This window comes from Podarcis pityusensis (genome assembly GCF_964106645.2).
Source record: "Podarcis pityusensis genome assembly, chromosome: 3".
NCBI classification, from domain to species: Eukaryota; Metazoa; Chordata; class Lepidosauria; order Squamata; family Lacertidae; genus Podarcis; species Podarcis pityusensis.
Window position 1 is genome coordinate 89,848,396 of NC_138026.1, and position 18,321 is coordinate 89,866,716.

Consider the following 18,321-nt stretch of genomic DNA (forward strand, 5'->3'; position numbering starts at 1 on the left):
TGAATTCAGTGCACTGTCAGATTTGTGCCGGGAACTAGAGTTCTATAGATGCTTGGTGCAAGAGATCTATGGGGATTGTAGCTTGCCCATCACGGTTTGGGAAGACAATCAACCCTGTTTGAAATTGGCTGAATCTGCGCAATTTAAGGCCAGAACCAAGCATCTGGACATACGTTTCCAAAATGTGTGTCAGAGTGTTCAGTCAGGTTTGATACGACTGAAGTACTGTGCCAGTCACAGTAACCTGGCCGATGGATTTACCAATCCTTTAAGCTTCCAGCGTCATGGGGAGTTTTGTGGTGGTTTGGAGTTGGGGGTAAGTTCTGTACTTACTTTCTCCACAGTAGCGCAGAGCGAGAGGGGGTGTGAGGAGAACCTGAGCTTACAGGGTTAAACAGCTCAGAGTGTACGCTCTGCGTACTGTTGAGAGGAGGGGGGAAATGCTGCGTCATTTCCAAGAGACTCAAGCCTTTGTTCCGTCTCTCTACTTTCGTTTTTGAGGAGAGAGGACGTGTTTTCACGATGCTGTTCGCTGTGATAGATAATGGATAGTCTGCTGTAAATAAAACTGCTTTTAGCTGCTAAGATCCTGAGTGGACTTTATTTAAGCACACTGAAGAATGCACTGGAGTTTTTTTGCAGTCTTCCTCTTGCCGCTGACGAACTCTGCTATGCTCAGTTGTGTCGGACTTTTGGAATGCAGAGGCCTGCGATGGGAAGCGTGCCGGTCGCTTATCTGAGCAATAAATCAATCTTATCTGACCCAGTGCTGACCCAGGGTTCCAGCATAGGTCAGCCAAGGGTGAACACCTGGATAAGTGGAAAGCCAGGAATGGGCTATCTCCGCCACCCAAATGTCCCCCTGGACTCTGGCACGGGCACAACCCCCTCACAGGGGTTGACCAAACCATTGAGTCCCTGGATTCCATTAACGGAATACCCTTCACACAGGGATGGCGAGAGCGTTCTCCCATCCCTGTCACCTGAACCAGAGCCTATCCGCAACCTTACAAGTTGTGACGATTTGCTATGCAGCAGGCGAAACCCAAATGGCAACAGCCAATCAGCCAAGTGGGGGAAATTCCTGCTGTGCCCCTGTCCCAATGACAGACGACACACGACGTCATAGCAAGGTCAAGCAAAAAGCCCTAAATGTAGGGAGAGGTGGGTGGGTGTTCCGAATGCACACGCCGAAAAAGGAAGCTCTGGGTCACGTGCATGGGCATAAACAGGTCCTTCAAACCGTTTGGGCTGCATCCCATTGGCCAGATTGTACCCAGCTTTGAGGGACCTACCAATTGGGTGTTGTGGCTGACCAATCGTACCCACCCAGGTCTCACTGCAATACGTGCCCTCTTTAAGGGAGGACCAGATTTATCACCTCTATTATTTGTACTGTCAACAGATCCATTCTCTAATGCGATCCAAAGCAACCAGAAAATAAAAGGAATATTAAGACATCTTAACTCTTTTAAGTTAATAATTAGATGACATTTAACACCTGTAAGGGTCAGCTATATAGACAAAACATCCTCTTGACCATGCAAGTTAACTGGTACAATTTTCCGTATGTAGTGGACATGAGCATTAGTGCACAACCATTTTGGGAATAAGCAAGAACATGAATCAGGACATACAATGTAATCCATCTCTAGGTTTATTTAGTCTTCAAAGATACGCAGACTATTACACAAGGAACTTACCGCTTTTCTTCTGCTAGTGGCATGATTACTTATAGCAAAGAACTTGATCACCTACACATCACACAATGGAAACAGAACATAAGGACAATGGCTTTATCTGACAAACTAACTAAGAGAGTATCCTATATGGACAATTAAGCTTAAATATGGCACCCCTTTATAAAATGGTCAAACAAACATCCTGATGACTGGCACCCACCGAATATGCACATAGACTTATGGGAAATTTTGATGCATTAGTCTTCTGTTCGGCAGGGAGAGGTGAGAAGGGGGGAAGCCAATTGTTTTGATAATGTTCCATGTTCATAGTCTTAACAAAAAATCAATAAAATATTTGAAAATGAAGAAAAATGAGGAAATGGTTCTATTCCACCATTTTACAATAATGATAAAGAAGCAAAGAAATCATTTTCTGTCTCTGACACCCCGTTCCCAGGTTGAATTGAGACAGAAATTGTTGGAGAAGTTCATGGACTGTCAATGGAATATTTTGACAGATAGCTAAAGAAGAGAAACAAGCTGATTCCAATGTTGCCTTTTGCATCTTAAAGAAACAAAATATCTGAAAAATATCTGAAAAACGAAAGTAATTTTCCTTTGTTGGACTTGCCTAAAAAAATGGATACAAATAGAAATTGCCTCCTCTAGAGGGAGCTTGTCAAATTGTTGCTGCAGTACATTTGAGGGCTCAACAGATGTGAGATTAAGACCGTGGGAACAGGCTTTTCTGACCTTGACTAAAGATGAGTTGGAAAGAAGAATGGGTGCTTGCCTTATGCAAGACAAGTGCCCTGCTGGAACAGATGCATGAGAAGATGGACTTGATGAATGAGAAAATGGATTTGACTGTTGCAGTTAATAACTGTGGGCAAACAGGGAATATTGATACAGAAATTATCCAGGGACCAACTCATGAATCTGTACTGACTGGGCAAGTGCAGAAGATAATGGAGGAGGATGTGGTTGCACCCCAAATAATACAAATGGAGAGTCCCGAGGCCCTACAGGAGTATGAGCCGCTGTCAGTGAAGATTGAAGTTGGAGTGGGCCAGGGGGCATCTGGAGTTGAGGAGGTTCCCAACGTTGGAGAGACCTTGGAATATGTTTTTAAATATTTTTTGGACTATATTGAGGATTGTGGGGAGTGGGACTGTGGGGAATGGGCGGGTTTGATGAAGGGAGATGGAGACAATTTTGGCTTGGAATCCCCCAGAGGCCTATCCCTCAATGAGAAAGGAAAGAAACTAAGAAAGATACCAACAAAAGACAAGGAAAAGGGCAAGTATAAACAAGAAGAAGAAGAATTGCAGAAGGGACATGGAAGAGACTTAAGGGCCTCGGACATAAGGCTTCCAGGTTGATGGACTAGATGGAATGGACAGTAAGGACTGACACGATCCGAGACCAGGAAGAAGGGATGTTGGATGAAGATTGGAAGAAAATTTATAAAGAAAATTTTCTATTTGGGGAATTGGCTAAAAATTAATAAATATTAGGGAAAATGTTGGAATGAAACTATATGACTTTAGCAGAAATGATATCAGGAGTAATGTATATTTGATAACTAAGATTCAAGCTTTAAGATGTTTTAGGGTAAGATAAGGTTAAATTAATTAAGGTAATGTGAATAATACAATATGAGGAAAGATGGAAAGGATTGGTTGAGTTAATTATTAGATTAAATTAGGTTAGGATAAATTTTTTAACAAAAATTGAGAAAGATGGAAAGAATTTGCTGAAATAACTAATTAAACTCGAATACAAAAAGGGAGGTGTGAGGAAGTCAATGAAACAAGCAAATGGAAGTTTTAGATATGTAATCTGGGATTTGTGTTGTTTTCTTTTTTCTTTTTATATTTTTGTTGTATTGTTGTATTGGTTTTTGTGGGTTTTTTTGTCTATTATAGTGTTGTTTTTTAATGTTTTTCTTCTTCTTAGAATTCTGAAAACTACTAATAAATATTATTATTAAAAAAAAGAAAAAAAAGAAATCATATTGATAACCTATTAAGGGTAAACCTGCTTCTGAAAGTAAAGCTATTTGATACATTTGTTTGTCAGTAAATGTAATGATCTGGCAATGTCCTTGGTCTAAGACATAATTTTTATTTCCTATAAATCATGTCCTTACCAGGACCAAGAATGTGCCATAACTTGATTAAACTGATGCTGTTGAATTGGTTGGCGAATTTCTCCAAAGTGATGTCACAATAAATCCATATCAATCATTGGAGTGCAATGATTTAGCAATCACTCTGTGATGGAGAAATATGATGCCACTTAAAGATCAGTGGTGAGAATTACTTGCTCAATAAATTATTATAATAATTATTTATATAGCACCTACTTCTATATAAACAGAAGTAAACACAAAGGAACCCTGCCAGAAGGCTCACAGAGTAAAAGATACAGAAACAGAAATTGAATTCAGCAGAAAGATCAACAGTAAAAAAATAAATTTTAAAAAAAGTTGTCAGAGAAAGGCAGAGTAAAGGAAGAGGTCTTCAAAAGTTATTTAAATAAAAGCAAAGAAGGAGCAAAACAAATATCTGTAGGAACAAAACTCTAAACATAAAGGACAAAATAATAGCTAACAGAAGAACCAGTATAAGAGATAAGAGGATTGAGTTGTGGTTTAACAAAGAGAGAACAAAGAGAATGAGGAGGAATGCACAACTGAAAAGAAGATGAAAGATGTCTGTGAGCAAGGAAATTATTGCCTCCCCTGCTCATTCACTGCACAGTGGTAAAGCTAGGACTGGACTTTGGGGCTGTAGTCCAGAGCCCTGCAGACTGAGGGGTGGGGGGGTGGAATGTGTACATAGAGAGTGGCAGATGGTGCGCCGAGTGGTATGTAGGCCCAATGTCAGCACCAGGGGCATGCCAGAACCTGCATGAGCTGATGCTTGTGACTAATAATAATAATAATAAAATTTTATTTGTATTCCGCCCTCCCCGGGCTCAGAGTGGTTAACAACAAGTAAAAATAGCACAGCGTACATAAAATCACACAGTGAATTAATTAAAATACATTCTAAAATCAATTCAGAATCAAATTAATGGCAACCATTGGGTTAAAGTTCTATGAGGATTACAGAAGGAGAGAGTGGGTCAGACTGTGCCTTGGCCAAAGGCCTGGTGGAACAGCTCCATCTTGCAGGCCCTGCAGAAAGATGTCAAGTCCTGCAGGGCCCTAGTCTCTTGTGGCAGAGCATTCCACCAGATTGGGGCCACGGCCAAAAAAGCCCTGGCTCTGGTTGAGACCAGCCTAACCTCCCTGTGGCCCAGGATCTCCAAGATGTTTTTATTTGAAGACTGTAACGTCCTCAGTGGGACATATCAGGAGAGGCAGTCCCGAGGTACCTAGGCCGTATAGGGCTTTAAAGGTTAAAACCAGCACCTTAAACCTGATCCTGTACTCCCCCGAGAGCCAGTGCAGCTGGTATAGCACCAGGTGAATGTGATCCTGTGGCAAGGACCCCGTAAGGAGTCTCCCCACAGCATTCTGCAGCCGCTGGAGTTTCTGGGTCAGTCTCAAGGGCAGCCCCACATAGAGTGAGTTACAATAATCAAGCCTGGAGGTGACCGTCACATGGATCACAGTCGCCAGGTCAAGGCGAGAGAGGTAAGGAGCCTCTCTAAGGCATTTAATCTCCTAGTGTTAATCTCATTCTATGAGCTACTGATGCAAGGCATGGGTCAACTCACAAGGGGATTCCTCTAGCAATACAGTAAGGCTCAGATGCTTCTTAAGGCAATACAAGACCAGGGCAAAATCCGCTGTTCCTAGAGCACTTCTTTCATCCTGCTTGCCTGTGTTTGTGTCTGAAAGGCCAAGGAAAAGCATGGGTACATGGAGGAGATAAGTCATAAGCAAGCACAGTTTGTGACTTTTCACAGTACAGTGCAATTTGTGATCATGGGGCACATTCGTTAAGGCGTTAGCCTTGGTTTCCAGGTTCATGGCTTTGTGGAACCTGAGCCAACATGAGGTAGCCTTAACTCTGATCTTCAACCAGGAAGGTATTTTTTTAAATCACTAGCATTTGAGGGATTGTATACAAGCATATAGATGAAACCATAGGCTTCTGGCATTAAAATGTGAAATTTACAACCAAATAGAGGAAGGATATGGAGATATAAGCTGATAAGCTACAGGTTGCTTATAGATAACAATGAAAACACAACAAGAAATATATTTGAATATGAACAAATGATGAAAGAGTCAAAGGAAAGCCACTTCCGACTTAGAAAGGATGTGGGGTTGTGGGCTTCACCCTCCCACCATGTGCACGGGGGCTGGCTCTCAGCTCAGCCTCCACGTGATTGAGGGAATCCCCGACCGTGTCATCCCCTGGCCAGCCAATCGGCTGGCCGGGGGGCGTGGCCTGCTCCATTTAACGCAGGTGATCTCCCTCTTTGCCGCTTCCAGCTGCTCCAGTTTCCCACCCTCCCGCCCTTTAAGGTTTTTGTCTTTGACCTTGCTATGGACCTTGGTTGGTCACTGTTAAGGGGCCTGGTCGGAATTTTTTCCACTTGGCAAATTGGCACCAGCCATTTGGTTTTTCACCTACCTCGTAACAAATCGTCAAAACTTCCTTGGTACTGACAGTTTGTTTGTTTGTTTGTTTGTTTGTTTGTTTGTTTGTTTGTTTGTTTTAAATGACACACAAGAGGAAAGGGAAAGGGAGGTAAGAGGGGAAAAAGTAAACTCAGACAGCAATTCTTAAATTGCATTTCTCATAATGACCAGCTGGCCCAGAAGCACCTCAGAGGTAAGCAGGTACCTGATAGAGCTGGTTTTTCTGCAAAGCTGGTGGGATAAGCCCTGGTTCTCATCTCTCCCACTGAGGCAGCCTGATGAAATGGCTGCTGCCAGGAGAGGAGGCACAATTTGGAAGAGTAATGAAATGAGAGAAACATCTAAAGGGGAGATATCTCCCTTTAGGAGATGGTGACAAGCGGAGGAAGGATAGGAGAGAATGAAAAAGAATCCAGACTGATAGCAAAATAAACAAAGGTTTAGAATGAATAGCAGGCTTCCAGAAAGCCCAATGAGTAAGATGGCAGATGACCTCAGATGCCCTGTGCACAAGTCCCTATTCCTCTTTGCATTTGGTGGAATGGTGTGAATTCTCCTCGGCACCATTTTTCCAAAATAGTGTCGCTCTCATCCTGCTCTGGTGAGATGCCAACTGAGTACAGTGGACGCTCGGGTTGCGAACGTGATCTGTGCAGGATGCACGTTCACAACCCGCAGCATTCACAACCCGCATCTGCACATCTGCGCACACACGGGTTGTGATTCAGCGCTTCTGCGCATGCGCATGCGCATGCGCATGTGCGACCGCCAAAACCCGGAAGTAACCTGTTCCAGTACTTCCGGTTTCAGCAGTCCTCAACCCGAAAAAATGCAACCTGAAGCGTCTGTAGCTCGAGGTATGACTGTACTGGTTACAGAATATCTCTCCAAGCGCACAATCTGCATGTAAGGCACAAGAAGAAACACCTTTGCTATTCTAAACCATTGTTACAAAATGGAGGTTAAACCCACTTCCCCAAGTGGTAGGAAAGGCAGCTTGGGATCAGGATTTGGATCTGGACTGCCCCACTGGGGGAGGTTAATTTAACCCTTCCCATCCAGACTGCATTTCCTTGACTGAAATCCCCCTGCACAGTTGCTAAGATATGGGGGAAGGGGTACAACATATTTGTCTTTCACTCCATCCATGGCTATTAACATCTTGGGGTGGGGCACTTTAAATTAGGCAGTGTTGCTGCCTTCTCTCTCCCAGCCTGCACCCCATTTTGGCTGTATAATTTTATTAGTTATGGCTGTTTTGACCTAAATAATCAGAAGAAGAAGAAGAAGAGAAAAACTTCTTGATCTACCTGTGTGAAATTTGGCAGGGTTAATCCCCTCTTGGGTTGCTACTGTGTCTGCAGGTTACATGCACTTACGTGTGTGGGGGAAACCCAAAACGTTGTGGCCATTTTGGTTTCTCAATGAAAACCAATGGGAGGACTTCAGCTGCAGTTCGGATTTGGTGTCTAGGGCAACACTGCCTCCCCCCAACCAAAAAAGAAAACCAGCAACATGCCAAACAGTCCCCAAAGCACAGTGATGAAGTGGGGTGCTTGTACAGCACTAGTTCAATCAACCTGTTGCAGAAGTTTGACTTGATTCACATTTAAGTGGTTTTAAAATTATTAATAATAACAATAATAATAAATAATAGTAAGTAGAATCTCCACCATGTCCCTGCCAGTCTAGCTATGCAAGAGGGGATCTCCTGGGTTAACAATCCAAGCTGTTCAAACATCCATTCACTGCCTTGAACCAAAAACAATTTTCAGAGCTGTGTCAATCACATAGTTAAATATTTTCCATAAACCTAGACAAGACCTAAACAAGTGTGGCACTTTCTGCCCATGCTCAAATGCAAACTTACTACTCTTTTTTCTGTCCCTTCTGGTTGCTCATGACTCATGAGTGTTGTCTTCCAAAGGCAGAGGAGAGGGATTTCCAGCCATCAAGGTACATTAATATTTCAATAAGAATATGAGTAGGCTTAAAATATTAGTAATATTCTCTGATGGCTGGAAACTATTCGTCTAGAGATAGGCCCATTCACAGTAATGAAGATAAGACAAACTCAACACACAAACACACACACAACCCTGTTAACTGATTGTAATGCTTCATTATGTCAGGGAAGGGGGCATAAATGTATTTCATATTTGTAATTATGCTGTACAGTATCATTAATCTTTGGTGTGATTCTGTACTTGTCTAGCAAGGGAACACATAGTCCCATCCATCTAAAAAGACCCATTTGTGTGCAAAAAATCTGCCTTTGGAACCATTAGAAGTCATTAAATAGCAATTGGAAGAAGGGAAAAGGCATATAAGAGCCAAAACGTGCTGAGTTTAATGAATACCACAGTCAACACGCCCCCACACCTGCTTACATGTGACTGTATGCTTTGCCTATATCCTAGTTAAAGATTCTAGTGCGATTGCAAGGGTACTTACAGAAAACTGAATGCAGCACCCAGAAGCTCATATGAGAGAGCAAAGCGGAAGTGAATTGTAATCAAGCTTGCATTATATATGGTTTTGATACCTTTCAGCTGGAATTCCTTTTCTTTTTCCCAATCTCTGCAAGTTCGGACATTTTAGATTTGACTCAATCAGTCTTAAGGGCTGAACATTTCAAAGCAGATTTGAAATGAGAGCCAATCTACATGTTACATACAAATTCACATATTTTTAAATCTGGAGCTTTATGAATTAGGAGCGCAGACAAGTTGAAAGCAGTGCTTAGCCCAAGGCTTTCCCCATACAAGTCTACCTCCACCATCCTTGTCCACTTATCCTTTCCTGTCAGTTGCTATGTGTGTGTTTGTAAATAAAAGCCTGGAACCTAATTGGCGGGGCAATAGCTTGAGGACAGGAGTGGCAAAAGGAAAGAGTTAAGCACCATATCCCCATTTAACATTTCTAAACTCCAGATGTGTCTGGAGTATTTATTTCCTACCTGAAAAAGTCAAAGCATAAAATAATATGTGGGTATATTGGATTCAGGTAGCGGCTGGAGCTCAGGAAGTCATACATGGCAGGGAAAACTGTGCTTTAATATTGATTGATTGGTTGGTTGGTTGGTTGATTTAATATTTAGATCTCAACACAGAACTGTCTGATATGCAACAGGAGGAAGTCCAAAAGAACTCCATAGCACTACCACATTAGATATTGGTACTAGAGTCTAAATCTCATTTTTATGTATGTTTTGTCTTCAACTAATAGGATTGAAATAGATATAAAATTAAAGACTTTTATAATACACACACCTTATGTCTATGTTTTAATACACAAATGGACAAACCTGCTTGAGGAAAATATATATTTTTCTCCAGCTAACGGATGACAAATGTTTAGGTTTCTGCTATATATGTATGCATATGTGTACTATTCTGAAAAGAAGTAATTCCTTTCTAACTTTAATGTGATATATTCATTCCAGAATAGTATCTGTATTGCTCTGCTGAATAACAAAAAAAACAACAGCCTCCCTGTATATTTATTTGAGAGGAGACCAATCAAATCCAGTGGGATGCACTTCTAAGTAAACCTTCATAAGATTGGAAAATCTAATCTGAGGCAGCCATGAAAAGAAGAAGAAGAAGAAGAGTTTGGATTTGATATGCCGCTTTATCACTACCCGAAGGAGTCTCAAAGCGGCTAACATTCTCCTTTCCCTTCCTCCCCGACAACAAACACTCTGTGAGGTGAGTGGGGCTGAGAGACTTCAGAGAAGTGTGACTAGCCCAAGGTCACCCAGCAGCTGCTTGTGGAGCAGCGGAGACGCAAACCCGGTTCCCCAGATTACGAGTCTACCGCTCTTAACCACTACACCACACTGGCTCTTGAGCATTGAAACTGAATGCTCTTTCTACTGGATCACCCAGAACATATTTCTCTTTAGCTTCACCCACGGCCCCCATGCAGCCCCAGATGGCCCCCACGGAACCCCTGGGGGAATGCGGCCCTCAGCAAAATGCAGGTTAGATATTCTTGCTTGAATATATTATGGCTATTATTTTAAAAATGCTGTAATATAAAAACAATATAAGAATAAAACACGTCACTCCTGGCAAGGCCTTAGAAGGCAACATTGCACTGCTTTTCTTTAACCCCCCATTTTAGGTCTCTGTTTCAAGCCCAAAGAGGTTCAGACCTCTGAAACTTCATGATGTTTCTAAATTTCTAGACCCTGCTGCTTAAAAGGAGCAAGAAATAGCTTATTACTACAAATCTAGTGCCAGAGAGTGCTGTGCAACCAACTGTAAACATTTTAAATTCAATTGCCCTTATGCAAGGAAAGTGTAGGAGACAATTAAATAAAAATCAATGGTCATACTTGGCGTGGTATTTTCCCCACAGGGCTTTGATTATAAAATGCAGCCCCGGCTAAGCAAATGTGCACCTTTGTGTTTTGTCCCCACCTCCTCCATGTTGCTGTTTTCCACTCATCTCCCTCAGATCTACTGCAATTGTGGAATAGAGCCACATGGAAGCACGTGGGCTGGAATCTGAATGACAGCATGAACTTCTTTAGCAGTGCCTGCACAACTATCTGCAGAATAATAAGCTGGTAGGAAGGGGGTAAATGTAAATGTAAAGGTAAAGGGACCCCTGACCATTAGGTCCAGTCGTGACCAACTCTGGCGCTTTATTAGCCGAGGGAGCCAGCGTACAGCTTCTGGGTCATGTGGCCAGCATGACTAAGCTGCTTCTGGCAAACCAGAGCAGCACACGGAAATGCCATTTACCTTCCCGCTGGAGTGGTACCTGTTTATCTACTTGCACTTTGACGTGCTTTTGAACTGCTAGGTTGGCAGGAGCAGGGACCAAGCAACTGGAGCTCACCCTGTCACGGGGATTCGAACCACCAACCTTCTGATCGGCAAGTCCTAGGCTCTGTGGTTTAACCCACAGCGCCACCTGCGTCCCATGGAAGGGGGTGGTTATTTTAAAAAGAAAAAATAAAAGAGGATGGGAGAATGGAAGACTTGCTTCTCATACATAGACCTGAACGCAGTATATTGCATTTCTTACAGAGTTCCATACCTTGTAGGCAATCTAGTACAACTTTTTCACTACACATTTTGTGGAAATATTAATATGGACAATAGTAATCAGAATCCAGATCATATATATTTAGGAATATAGGTTGCTGATTTATACTGAGTCCAACTATTGGTCCTTCTAGCTTAGTACTGTCTGAGCTGATTGACAGTAGCTCTCTAGGATTTGAGGGAGGGTTCCCTCCCAGCCCTACCTGGAGATGCTGGGGATTGAAACTGAGACTTTTGGCTTGCAAAGCAGGTGCTCTGCCAAAGGGCTGTGGTCCTTAACTTGTTTTGTGCACACATGCTGATCTACCCATGTTGCATGCTATTCCCTGCTTTGAAGCACTTTCAGTGCAAAACCTTCCCCAACCTATTGCTTCCAGGTGTTTGGGACCAAAATGTGTGTAACTATGTAACTTTGCAGTTATCTGTCTGCAGGAATTTTCTGAGGAGTAACAAAATGGTAGATACCTCAAAAGGTGAGGACAGCCGGAGGAGAGCCTCATATACAAGAGATGATGGCCTAGCAGATATCTGGATCCTAACCCTTTGGGGTTTTAATGATCAACCGGAAATGATTCGGGAGCCACTGCAGATGTTGTTGGTTTCTGTTTCCCTCAATGAGCAGCTGCTGGTAGTCACAGGACTATGTTTTCATTCCACAGTCCAGATACTGTTGGATTCCCACGGGAAAGGGAGACGGGATGTGACGTTTACTGGTTTCCTGTTTCCTTTGTACTGTTGTTTCTTTGTTGGAGTTGCTCTCTGCTTCTCACAGAGACAAGATGTATATTTGTATGTTCTCTGCATAGCTTAGTAATAAAGCTTAGCAATGTAGCCATACCTGCCTCATCCTTCCGTTGCGGACCCTGGGTGTTTTATACTCTGCTGGGCTCAAGCGAGGATGAGCCGTATCAGCTCGGAGGACCGGAGCTGAATTTACTAACAGATGTTTCATAACAAGCAAGACATCTTGCAGTCTGGATCTGTTTGGCAACCAAGTTGCCACATTCTAGACAAGCTGCACTTTCCCTCAAATAATGTTCAATAATTTCATCAGGTCCGGGGAATATGACCTAACCAGTTACTGCCAAACTTTTAAATTTCGCAAAAAGCAGAGGCTCCTCTCAGTTCCAATCAAGACCACAGCACTGGGGAATTAATTCTTTCTCCCTCCGCCCCGCCTCGTTTACCTGATTTAAAAAAACCTGTTCTTACCCATCCCAAAGCTCTTATTAAAACATTTAAGTTTTTGGTTTTTCCTAATGGGCCAAATACTAGCTTTGAGGGGCAATTTTCATTTGGAAAACAGTGACATGAGAAAGTGCTTAAGTCCTCCTCTGATCTGCATTCCCATTCTAAACAGGGATGGTAGGGGCTACAGCTGCTTTTTTACAAATATGTTAAGAGACCAGGGCAATCACAGATCTCCAGTGTATAACTTAGTTTGACCCACGTTCCATCTTAAAAACAATACCCATATCACAAGCCAGCAAGGAATGTTTCATTCGCAGATGTTTGTTTCTGCAACTCCCATTCATTTCAACAGGGATTGTACATGAGATTCTCTATGGTGAGTTTTGCCTTAAATCTGATGGAAGTCCAACAACATCTGGAGGGTATCATATTGGTTACTTGCCATGGTTTCTGAAAAACCTGATCACAATATGCTAATACTTCCTAAATATCAAGTCAATTTTTTTTAGTAGCACAGAATATCAAAAATAAGATCTTTTGCATAATTCTGCTCCAATTGCTCCAATTATGCCTCTTTAATTATGTAAGCAGGCAGCACTGTTTTGAAAGATGCCATTGCATTCAGATTACAAGCACCCTGGATACCTGTCACTCCATGTGTCAGACCTACTGCACTCCCTGCAAGCCAGCTGTGAAGCAGAAGAGGAAACGACTAAAAATGAACACTAAAGCTCCTCACCAGTTGGTATCCCTCCACATTTTCTTAGATTGCTCCAGCTTTGTGCTTCCCCCCTGTGACAGCAACTGTGAATTCACATTGTTTTCAAAATTGGAAACTAATTAGCTCTCCATTGTGGCAGTAGGCAAGTTACCTCATTCATTACCGTACTAAATGGCTTATTGCCAAGGGAACATTCAGAAGGGATCCTTTCACATACAGTCCTGCTTGCACTCCTGCAGACATAGGACTGGAAGGGGTGGGTGTCAGGCAGAAAGGCTAAACAATAAATTAGGTTGCTTTGGCTCAGATTGAATGGATCAAAGGTGAACTGTAACCAAACTAGGTGCAGGCAAGAGAACCTCTAATTCCAATGGGACACAAACACATCCCTTGTCAGTGTGGTTAGGTCACGGGCTTTGGGCATGAGAACTCCTTCTCCCCCCTCCTTACTTGTGAGGAGTTGATAGAGGAATAAAAATGCCTTCCTATTCTGGGCAATGGCTTGTGGACATTACTAGAAGAAAGGGAGGAAGCCTCCCCCCCATGGCTCTCTGATCCCAGCACATGAGCTTCCACAGAGAAGCTATATCATGGGCCTTCATGTGATTCATGTGATTTTCTCGGGAATTTTCAATTTCTACTGAATTATCAAATCTCTCTCTCATATCGGTCAGTACAGCCACAGCAGGCGCTCTAACTCTCCAACAGTTTGATTTTGCCAGCAAAGGGGTCCCCTGAGACAGATGGATGCCAACAACAATCTCAAATCTCATCTGCATGCCTATGTGATCACTAGACAAAAACAAAAACACTTCCTCTCATTGCTGCCAGACTTTCAGAGCAATCCTATATATTGTTGCATATGACCTCCATCTCTCATCAGTGCGACATTCCAGGGGTTCTAGGGGGTTTACCCAGGACCTGGTTTCCATGGAATCAGGGACAGCAGAGACTGTGGAGTCTTTATGATATATGGTTTATTTAAACATATATACAACACGGGTGGCCCTGTGGGTTAAACCACAGAGCCTAGAACTTGCCGATCAGAAGGTCGGCGGTTCAAATCCCGGTGATGGGGTGAGCTCCCGTTGCTCAGTCCCTGCTCCTGCCAACCTAGCAGTTCGAAAGCATGTCAAAGTGCAAGTAGATAAATAGGTAGCGCTCTAGCGGGAAGGTAAATGGCGTTTCCGTGTGCTGCTCTGATTCGCCAGAAGCGGCTTAGTCATGCTGGCCACATGACCCGGAAGCTGTACGCCGGCTCCCTTGGCCAATAAAGCAAGATGAGCGCCGCAACCCCAGAGTTGGTCACGACTGGACCTAATGGTCAGGGGTCCCTTTACCGTTACAACACGAGCCTATGATTAACATCTTGCTATTCCCATAACCACACCCTTGGATTCCAGCAGAAATCAGTCATGGCTCTTTCTGCATTCCCAGCCTGCTGCCTTGCTTCCAGCTTCTAGGTTAAATAACTCAACTCTCAATTCTACCTTCGTCTTTCTAACTACCAGTGAGTTGAGGAATGGGGAAGCATCCATCTGCCCTCTGACATCTGCTACCAAAATGACCCATACAGTGATACCTCGGGTTACAGACGCTTCAGGTTACAGACGCTTCAGGTTACAGACTCCGCTAACCCAGAAATAGTACCTCGGGTTAAGAACTTTGCTTCAGGATAAGAACAGAAATCATGCTCCAACGGTGCAGCAGCAGCGGGAGGCCCCATTAGCTAAAGTGGTACCTCAGGTTAAGAACAGTTTCAGGTTATGAACGGACCTCCAGAACGAATTAAGTTCTTAACCCGAGGTACCACTGTACTTGGAGCCATTACCTCACCAGGAAGCTAGCCTGGCTATTCCAGGAATTTTAATTCTTGCTTAGATTTTAGCACTTGCTGGATCCAAGAATTTGAAGGGTCTCGGCATACAATCTACGCACGCGCCCCCCAACAAAAAAACCCCACAACTCATAACACTGTGTTGACTCACAAGTCCCACTGTGTTCAGTGGGGATTCCTTCCAAGTTAGTGTGTACAGGGTTGAAGTGGTAATGTCACAAAAGGGCCCAAAAGTTGGTTTGTAGTTCATGTGTGATATTTTGTGCTGACATAGCTCCACTGAATTCAATTTCCAAGATAATATCTACCCAGGTCCCAAAGGCTCAAACCACCAATGTTTTACTCATTCAGAAATTTGTGCCAGAAATGCCTCCAAACAATGACATTTTTACTTTCACCACAGTATTCATTATGTTGTCCCTACCACTTTAGTGTAGCAATGACAAAATATAGTTTTCCTATTTGGATACCAATTTCCATTCTCACTGCTTCCTTATGGCTTCAGGCAGAATGAAAGGTATAAGTCAAGCAGCAGCACAAGCTCTAATATGATCAGGGTTCCAACTCCATACACGGGGAAATTATGAAGGCTGCTTTTAGACACCAGACTGAATTATTCCCTAAGAAATTCATTGCCACCCTCTCTCTGTCCTTTGTCCCATGGTGGTATAACCCTGTACTTTTATTCAAGTACAGATTATTCTGAAATGTATTGCTTTTCATAAGAGTGACTGATTGTCAGAGGTCTTTACATTCATTGACAGTCTTTCCTTGAATTTCTTTTTCTCCATCCATCCACAACCCCATTTTCTCTAGGTGTTTAAGAAGCTCTCTTTCTAACACTCCATCTGTTTCAATCAGCTTTTTGGTGAAACTGTCCTCTAATTTTATATTCGTATGCCTGCCTGTCTGCTTTTTTTCAACTTTCAGTCGCCGTTTTTTCTGCAGTTCTCCTGCTGTGATACTATCCAAAGACCCACACCCAATGACCATGTGGGGGCAGGACCAGGATGCTGCCCACTGGTCCACTTCTGTGTGCTATCTTTTGAATAAAGTGTACATGGCATAGACTTTGTTCAGAGCTCCAGGGGAGCATGCAAGGGTCAGGCGTAGTCCATACCTACACAAGCATACACACGTTCATTGAACAAACAGTGTTATCCATTATCAGGAGCCCAACCATGCCCAATTTCTTCCATGCTCTCAGATGTTGCCCAAATGTCCCACCACCCCATGTTTACAAATGGAAGACATACCATGAGAGCCAATCCAACTATAGTTTTAGTCCAGTCAGGCTCAAATGCAGCACCTGGCATGGTGGAGCAAATGCCAGGGCCCATTGCTACTGACACTGGCCAACTTTTATATGAATAGAATTGCCTTTTTTCCAACAGCCCAGCACCACAAAGAGAAGCAAACAGGTTACCCCAAAGCCATTCTCGTGGAATCGCTTGATGCTTCTCTTTTCAGCACTGGACTGCTAGCCACATCTTGTCCCTGCTGCTGCCTGATGTGGCAGCAACATCCGCTCTGCTACACCCTGGTGAGCAGCTTCTTCACACCTGGATTCTCTTCAGTGTGAAGCCTCATTCATGGAACAGGCAAAATGTCAGATAAGAGAGTGCAGATGAGCATGAACAACATAAACTCAGTGAGGAGTTTCAGCAGCCATATAGATTAGGGTACACAGCTCCTGGATCAGAAAGTACAGCTTCCAGGATGACTTTAACCAGTTCCCAACGCCTTGATAAAAAAATGTTCTATATTTAAAGTATCCCTGCCAGACAAATGGTTGTCGAAGCTTTTATCCTCTAAAAGAGGATATTCTGCATCAAGCTGATCTCTAGGAACTCAGGCATCTCCCACCCTCTATTCAGATTGGCTTGTACAGGATGTTGTTGTCTGATTCTAGTGGAGCAGACTTAGACCTGCTGAGATACAGGGAGCATAACTATCAGGCATGAATATATTCAGTTATCATGGAATTTCTGGCTCTTCGTGTCAAACCCAGCTTTTAACATTATTCTTCTTCACTTCAAATTGCATCTGATACTTTCTTTGTTGAGCCTTCAGCATGTTCTGCCTTAGGGTTTTGAACTCCAGAGCCCCCTTGAGGTGTGAGCCTTTGAGCCATTCCTTATATCAGTACTGGAGACTACTGAGGCTTCCTACAATCTCTGCTTCGTAGCCCCCTGCCTTGCCCAATCCTGTCTAGTCCTAATTCCAGGCCTCGTTTTATCTTAAACTCATAGGTCCTGATCTTGGCTACTTCCTTTTCCTCAGCCCTGATCATAATCCTATGTATCTGCTCCAATTGTAATTTCTTTATTAAAAAGCCTTTTTAATGTTCCTTTGCGAGCTTTCTTTGCAAAAACTCATATTCCTTAAGCCAGCTTTGTCTTATGGATCCTTGCCAGACAGTCCCTTCCGGGAATACATATATTATTTAGCATAGGCAACAACGTCATTCCTATACTTTCCAAATGGACAAGGTAGCTCCAAGGCTTGAAACTACACTCTGCTACATCTGATGCTCTCAGTGGCATCAGATACAGCCCCACACCATGGGGGCTACAAGATTGAAAACATGTCTGGGCAACAAGTAAAGGTAAAGGTAAAGGTACCCCTGCCTGTATGGGCCAGTCGTGACCGACTCTAGGGTTGCGCGCTCATCTCGCTCAAGAGGCCGGGAGCCGGCGCCATCCGAAGACACTTCCGGGTCACGTGGCCAGCGTGACGAAGCTGCAACTGGCGAGCCAGCACCAGTGCCGCACACGGAAACGCCGATTACCTTCCCGCTAGAAAGCGGTCCCTATTTATCTACTTGCACTTAGGGGTGCTTTCGAACTGCTAGGTGGGCAGGAGCTGGGACCGAACGACGGGAGCTCACCCCGCCGCGGGGATTCGAACCACCGACCTTACGATCAGCAAGTCCTAGGCACTGAGGTTTTACCCACAGCGCCACCCGCATCCATACGGAGTACAAGTACAAGTACATACTGTATATTCTGTCTTATTATTTTATATTGTGCAGCACAGGAGTCACCAGTGCGGTAGCCTCAAGAAGTTGCTTGATTCCAGCTTCCATCATCCCAAATCACTGGCCATGCTGGCTAGGGCTGATAGGAGATGAAGTCCAGCAACTTCTGGAGGGTATTGTATTGACAACCCCTGGTGCAATACATAGATATTCACTAGGAAAATTAAGATTCAGTCAAGATTCTTAA

General features: G+C 43.4%; 1 protein-coding gene across 1 annotated transcript in view; it reads right to left on the reverse strand.

Annotated features, from left to right (window-relative positions):
* ALK (ALK receptor tyrosine kinase) overlaps positions 1-18,321 on the reverse strand; it is a 586,654-nt gene that overhangs the window by 519,635 nt on the left and 48,698 nt on the right. The window lies entirely within an intron of this gene.